Genomic DNA, 7,735 nt, shown 5'->3' on the forward strand with positions numbered 1-7,735 from the left:
ATGTTTGTAAATCCCAGGCCCTGAATATAATCTCAATAAAGATCGAAATGTTGGCAAGATAAAGAAAATATTTTTTCTGAAACCTACGTCACTCCAGACTGCATCTCACGATTTCTGAATAATTAAATAACGACTTAATAAAGGAGAAGTAGCGAGAAGGAGAAAATGAGGTTGAAAGCTATACGGATAGATAGGGAGAGAGAGTGTGAGTGATAGATAGATAGAGAGAAAGCGAGAAGAAATGAGAGGGGGATGAGAAAGGGAGGGAAGGAGAACGTGACAAATGAGGAAGTGATAGAATGGGAAAGAAAGAAGTACGAGAGAAAGGAGGAAAAAATAGGGGTGAGTATGAGGACCACTAAGAATACCTAGAAGAAATGGAGCGCGTCGCGCGTGAGAGTGAGAAAATTGGATGAGGTAAAAATATATACATATAGCCTTGATAACTTGAGAAGAGACCTACAGGCAAAAATACAGATAGACAAAAAAACGAGAAAAGGCTGACGGGAAAGATATAGATACATCCAGAAAATTAAATAACCACAAGCTACAAGAGAGAGACAGAGTTAAGGAATGAGAGAACCATGAAAATTATGGATAGGTCAAGATTCAAACTAAAAGGGTTGGGAGAATTGAAAGTACAATATTAATCGACTCAGAGGAAAGGTGAGAGAATGTGTTTTGGTATTTTGTCTGTTTTCTTTCGTATGATGTTTTTGCACAAATTCAGTAAATGATCCGGCTTACCAAACCACTTTTGTAAGGATAATTATAACCTGGGGGCAAGCTACATTCGGAACGAGCGAATTTTAACCACCATCACTCTCAATTAGGATCAAAGGTATATATGATGTCACGTGTACTAATCAGAGCCAACATCAGAGGTGGTTCCTAAGTCATATCGTTTATTTATCTTACCATGCACAAAATACAAGTAAAAGCACAAAATTAAATCAGAAGCAATTAACTAAGGTTTTTAGTTGAGATAAAAAGTAAATGGCACGAGCGGGATTCGAACCCACGATCTTCGGCTTGACACGCCGCTGCTCTACCACTTGAGCTATCGTGACCTCGATCCGAAAATGCAACGACCAGCTGTTAACAACTCCAAAAGCCGGATTACCCCAAGAAGATTATTCGATACTCTTCAGATTTTCACTTACTCCAAGCTCTGTAAAACTTCATTAATGAGAAAAACTCTATTTAAGAAATATGCGTTCGGAAAACACATAGACTATCGCCCAAAAACCTGGAAAGTTTTGGGAAGACGAAATTACAAAATCTAGATGGAAGATGGCAATAGGTAGAGGAACAACAGTTCATATGATCCAATTAATTAAGGTTTTTAGTTGAGATAAAAAAGTCAGTGTCACGAGCGGGATTCGAACCCACGACCTTCGGCTTGAAAAATGGCAAAAAGGAGGGAAAATTTAAAAAAAAGTGGGGTTGAGATGAGAAGTTAGTGCCTGAGTGGATCGAAGTCACGATAGCTCAAGTGGTAGAGCAGCGGCGTGTCAAGCCGAAGATCGTTGGTTCGAATCCCGCTCGTGCCATTGACTTTTTAGCTCAACTAAAAACCTAAAATTAATTGTAATATATTAATTGGTCAAGCGGACCACTAAATTAGGGAATTAAATCAGAAGTTGAACCAGATTGTAAATATAATGGATTCATATTACATGCGTATGCTTATATATGTTGTTTTCAGCTTACTTTAAACAACGCCTTTATTTATCGTGTGTATAGTTTTTGAGAATGAATTTCTTACTAGTTTATCGTATTGAATGGTGTTTTCTGATATTTGTTGGTGGTTTGTATGTCGGTATTAGACTAATTGAACTGGCTATTGATTATCTAAGTCAATATTGGGTTCACCCTGTTGCCTTTATGTACATTATTTGACGTTGAATTTTTCCGATAGCTTATTATATTGTATAGGAAAGGGATGGTACGCTCCGTGGATCCGATTGTGGCCAAGAACAATGCGCCCCTTCGCCGAAGGGCCTCTGGATAATAGAGAAGGATTTTGTCAACTAGAAAATTAGTTTCCGGGACGGTGGCTCGCTCATTACCCATTGGCCATGCATTACCTTCTTACCCGGCCTTTATTGCTTCGTTACAAACCATTTGTCTTTATTATATCGGGGACCCGGTCCGAATAATCACGAATTCCTTTCATAGAGACATCATTTTCCGAAGAGTGGACAATCGATTCGAGGTGGAAGAATTGTTCTTAAAAAATCCTTTTGCGGGTGGATTCTGGATCAAACTGTATCGAAGAAATTGCGGTTTTTCTTTCTTTCCAATAGGGTTTAACAATAAAGGCTTTGATCCTACGGAATAGTGGTATTTTTCCTTTTTTTTGACAATAGAAAAATTATACAGTCTATAATTTTTCCTAATTAAGATCATTTAATTAGATTAAAGCCGTTCGTCCTTCCCAGCTACAAACAACGAAAAATGGCGTCAATCCGAAAATGATCAGACCAAACTTTGCTTCACTTCATATATCACGATGAGGTCTCAATATTTCTTTTTTTTTTTTTTTAATTTTAATACTTCCGACTTGCATTAAGCATTTGGTTTTTTAAAATACTACACGTAAATATTTATATTGTTTGCGCTGGAAGATAAGGAAACGAAAAGTTCATCACCATATACACCAAAACAGATTACACAATATTCCTAGTATTTGATTTATTCTCTTACATTTTTGAGAAAGAATAAGTATCTTTCTTTTGAAGAATATTTAAATTATTTATTAATATTGTAAGGTATATTTTCTCGGACATCGAGATGATCAAGACCTACCAAACTACATGTTCATTACCACCATACCACAAGAGATCACACAATGCTCCTAGTATTTAAATTTATTTTCTTATAATTTTTTCAACAAAATTCATTCTTTTAGGAAAAGTTCAATCCTGGTTATAGCGCTGATTATATATATAATTGCAATTAGAATTAGAATTACAAGACCTTCTAGAAGGCCTCTGGCCTCTGCGTGAAGGATAAGGGAGAGTCACCCACCTTGGTGCCTGAGCGACTCCGAGGTTGGGCTCTGATCAGGCGCCATCGACTTCTTTGGTCATTTCGGCGCCCTCACCTTCCCTAAAACTACTCATTCATACAGTAAATATATACATACTCCTATATACAAACCCAATCACACATGCGTATCCTCTGTCTAGAATCCGGGTCGGAGGGTCTCGATATTCCGCCCCGACCCGGCTTAGCGGAGCAGCGGTGAAGCCTTGAAATAATATGCTGCACCGCCGCCCAGCATACTCCTATTCTAACATAAACTAAATCTAAACTTTAACCTATGAAATAAATACCCCGCTATATGGTACCCATGAGTCGTGTGGTCCATCCGCATGCGGGTCAGGATAACGCTTTCCATTCGTGATATCCTCTCCGGGCTCCACCGGTTGACAGTCGGCTTGGCGGACACCAGCGCGTCAGTCCAACTACACTTCCACTTTTTTAACATCATGTTTTTCACTATTCTCTTAGCGTCGTCAGGCCGAATTGGGGTGGTATATTTAATTACAATTATTAATAAATATGGGAAAAAAAAAATATATATACCCGGCAGACGGTTACCTTGCTGTGTTAAGTTTATTTTCTTGTTTGAATTATATGTAATTTTTCTTNTATATATATATTAGCTGTAGTATTTGATTCAGTCTCTTACCTTTTTGACAAAAAATAAGAATTGAGCTGTTGGAGGAGTATACAAATATTCCACAGCACTACATTCAAAACCTCATAAAATCGATATCGAGCAGAATGCAAACGGTGTTCAAGGCAAGAGGAGGAAATACTCCGTACTGAATTGAGTATTTTTTTCATCACTTCCATTGCAAATTTTTGGTAAAATTTTGTTACTGCTCTTTAGTTATATCTTATCTGTTTCTTTAAAAATATTCAGCAAACAACAAAAAATAAAAATTATAACGATTGCAAGTTTTTACTAACAAAAAAAAAAAAGATTGGCCTCTTTTTTGCCTCTCAGTGTGTTATATATGAATTATTTTGTTCAGGGAGAACTAGATTGAAAAGGAAAGGACCAAATTACTTGTTCATCCCCCTGCATCTTTTGAGGAAATTTCACAATATTCAATGTATTTGATATAAATTTTTGATCTTACCGCCTAAGTACACGTCTTTTGATAAATATTATAGGTGTATACCTATATTGAGAAATATTGTATTTTTTTTATATAAGGTTTTTGGTTGAGATGAAAGATTACTAACAAGGACGGGATTCGAACCCAGGACCTTCTGCTCAATACGCCGCTGCTCTAACCACTTGAGCTATCGTGACTTCCATCCACTCGGACACAAACTTGCCCATCTCAACCCAACCTTTTAAATTTTCCCTCCTTTTTGCCATTTTTCAAATATTATTATTCAAATTTATTATTCATAATGCACTGAAAGGCAAACAATTCCGCCCAGTTGTAATCTAACTTGAGTTGTATATATTTTTATATATTAATCAAAGTTTTACATTTTTCGGACACTAAACCTTACACCTAAAAACCTCACAAAAAAGAATAATTAATATGGCCAATTATGACTACTAAGAAAATATGGATTAATTGTACTTAGTCCTGGCACATCAGAATGATCAGGAAACGATCAAATTATATTTTTATACCCCAGCTCACCCCAAGCGGGTGTATGTGTATATTTATATAAAGCATATCTGTGGGTATGTGTAGTGATTTAGTCTATGATTATTTGGAAATCGTGAGGTGCGGCCTGGTGTGACGTAAGTTTCAGAAATACATTTTTTTTTTTTTTTTTTGATGAACTATGCATATTAGCCATGTGACAATTCGTATATGTGTGTTCAAATTGGGGGGGGTTATTGTGAAAAAAGGGCCAGAGGCGACGGTGGGAATCGAACCCACGACCGCGGCGTGAGAGTCTCTCATGCTAACCACTCGGCTACCGCGGTCCCCATACATTTTCTTTATTGTGCCAACATTTCGATCTTTATTGAGATCATCTTCAGGGCCTGGGGTTTACAAACATTGTTTAAATACGACAAATACATGTTGGATGTAGAAAAAAATGAATTTATACAACGCAAAAGAAATTATATTCAATCAAAGTATTTGTACTCACTCAAAGTGTTTGTTTTCTGTTAAGTGTATCATTGGTATGTTTGTTCTTCAATAAATATACCAAACAGATAAGCATACAAAAAATTGGTTGTATTAAATTCCTTTAGTGTTATTTTATTTAATGTTATATAGAGAAGGTTCAGTGATGTTTTTACAAATGTAAGGCTGGAGTTCAGTGAATGTCAGTTGACAGGTAGCTGGCGGGAAACGTTATTGAATAACGTGACGCCAACCGGCATTAGGCAATCCTCGGAAGCTAGCACCCTGTTAGAGTGGGCCGGGTATAAATTAAATCACGTCATCGCGGTTCAACCCGACTGTTGTCCTTTATTATAAAACATTCCGAACGTGAAAGTGGTAATTGGACAGGGGCGAGGGTTGTTTTCTAGAAGAGGTCTCATTAGAGAGGACGTCGGATCTAAGCGGATTCGCCCGCTAATGGCCAAACTTGCCACTGCACAGGAGATGACTAATTAGCTCCTCTGATCACCTGGGCACTACATGCGCTAATTGCGAGCAACCGGCGGCAAAGTCGGTCTGGGATCGACTTCCGATCTGGGACGCGACTGCCCCTTTGTGCGGGTTGAGGAAACGTTTGGAGAGCAAGAGAACGCTTTATAACTAATGAATAAACTCTACTAATTATAATTATTATTTAGCAATTCAGCACTATATCATACAACATACGTAATTATTCGCTGTTAAAAAAAAAAACATTAGCCGAGTCTTAATTTGAACAAATAATTTGAATAAATATTTTTGTTTTCATATTAAGAAAGGAACAATCGGAAAATATGGAAATATCACAGGAAATAAAGAGGAAGAAGAAGAATAGAATCGAAACACCTGGAATAGAAAATATTTAATGGTACTGTGCAAATAATATTACACGAGACACTACTATTACACGAGAGGGAGAGGGAGTGTGTTTGAGAGAGAGAAATGATGATGATGATGCATCCTTTATTTATCAAACACACAAGATTTGGTCTCAAGGACCATTCTTACATCTAATGTGAGATACAATGGTTAGTTTATTCAACTTCTAATTCATTAACCATTAATTACTATGAATAACCTGATTTTTGTGGTCAATATGTTACATCCATTCATTTTACATTGAACTACATATGTATTTAGTTCAAATTGCATATTAAAATAAATATACCAATTTACAAAAGTAATTGAGCAATTAAAAAGTAAATTACTAATAAAATAAGTGAACAAAAATACTTTTTCAAAACAATTAGTACAAATCAAGAATTATAAATTGTCAACATAACTCTAGATATAAAACATCGAGTCACGAAATACTAATTTAAAAAAATAAAACAAAACAAAAACAACAAAAGAAGTTAATTTGACTGTGGATTTTTAGTATCAATCATAACTTCATAAGAGGTAATTTTTAATACTCTTCTAGAAATCTTTGATCTTTTTACGTAGTTTTATATGTATAGGGATTCTCGAAAAGGTTATTGAAACTTTTCCTCAGAATGACTTATTAAAAGTTTTGGTTCGACTCGCAGACGGTAGTCTGAGACATGTACTACGAGAGAGAGAGAGAGAGAGAGAGAGAGAGAGAGAGAGAGAGAGAGAGAGAGAGAGAGAGAGAGAGAATCAAATAGATAATAATAGATATTGAAATAGTAACAAAAAAAGAGAGGAAGAAAAAATCAGATATTTATAATGATACATATATAGATAGAAATATCCAAAATGCAACATATAGAGAGAAAAATAAAGGATGAAAATGAAGAAGTTAGATATTACCACAGGCAATAGAACCCATGAACGGACAGATAGAAATATTAAATAAAAATTAAACAAGCAACAGTGAGAATTTGATGCCAGGCAGAAAGACAGGTAGATAGAAAAGATGTGTAGCTATATTGAGAAAGAAATAGAATATAGGCCTACAGCAAAAGGACATACATATTGATAGAAACAAAAGTCCAACAACAGGTTAAACAAGCAGCAGTGATAAAAGAAAAGAGCTGAGGACAACAAGCAAAAATACACAGAAAAACGATTCAATAACAAATTAAACAATCAACGGTGGTAAAGAGAAAACGAGAGGCCCATAGGCAAAAAGGGAGGTAGACAGAATAAAAAAAATAAACAATACCGTAAACAAGCAGCAGTGTAAAAATGAGAGAGAAAGAGAGAAAGAGAGAGTGTGATATTAAGAAAAACTAAACAACAGTCTAAACAAGCAATACTGTAAAAAAAAGAGAATAGAGGCTCACAGGCAAAAATACAGATAGAAAGACATTCAGAAAAATAAACAACAAACTTAACAAGCAATAAGAAAACATAGAAGGATAAGAGACAAAAACGCAGACCTAAAGACTGAAAAAAAGAGTGCGAAGTAGAGTGAAAGATAGAAAATCAGAAAGGAACAAGGAAATGTACAAAAACCAAGATGAATGGAAGCAATAAGAAAGGGTACGTAGAGAAAATAAATTAGTTGGATAAATAAAACAAACGAAAAAGGGTAATTAGAAAAAATAAACCAAGATGGTTAGAAAGATAAACAGATAAGTAGAAAGAAAAGCAGACAGATAGAAAAAGGTGGATGAATAGAAACACGC

At 35.6% G+C, this 7,735-nt stretch overlaps 1 non-coding gene across 1 annotated transcript; it reads right to left on the reverse strand.

Moving 5' to 3' along the window:
* Window positions 1-997: 997 nt before the first annotated feature.
* On the reverse strand, window positions 998-1,070 carry Trnad-guc. The gene has a single exon. It is a non-coding gene; the product is annotated as a tRNA-Asp (tRNA).
* Window positions 1,071-7,735: the final 6,665 nt, after the last annotated feature.

This window comes from Cimex lectularius, unplaced genomic scaffold (assembly GCF_000648675.2).
Source record: "Cimex lectularius strain Harlan isolate CLEC.00 unplaced genomic scaffold, Clec_2.1 scaffold180, whole genome shotgun sequence".
NCBI classification, from domain to species: Eukaryota; Metazoa; Arthropoda; class Insecta; order Hemiptera; family Cimicidae; genus Cimex; species Cimex lectularius.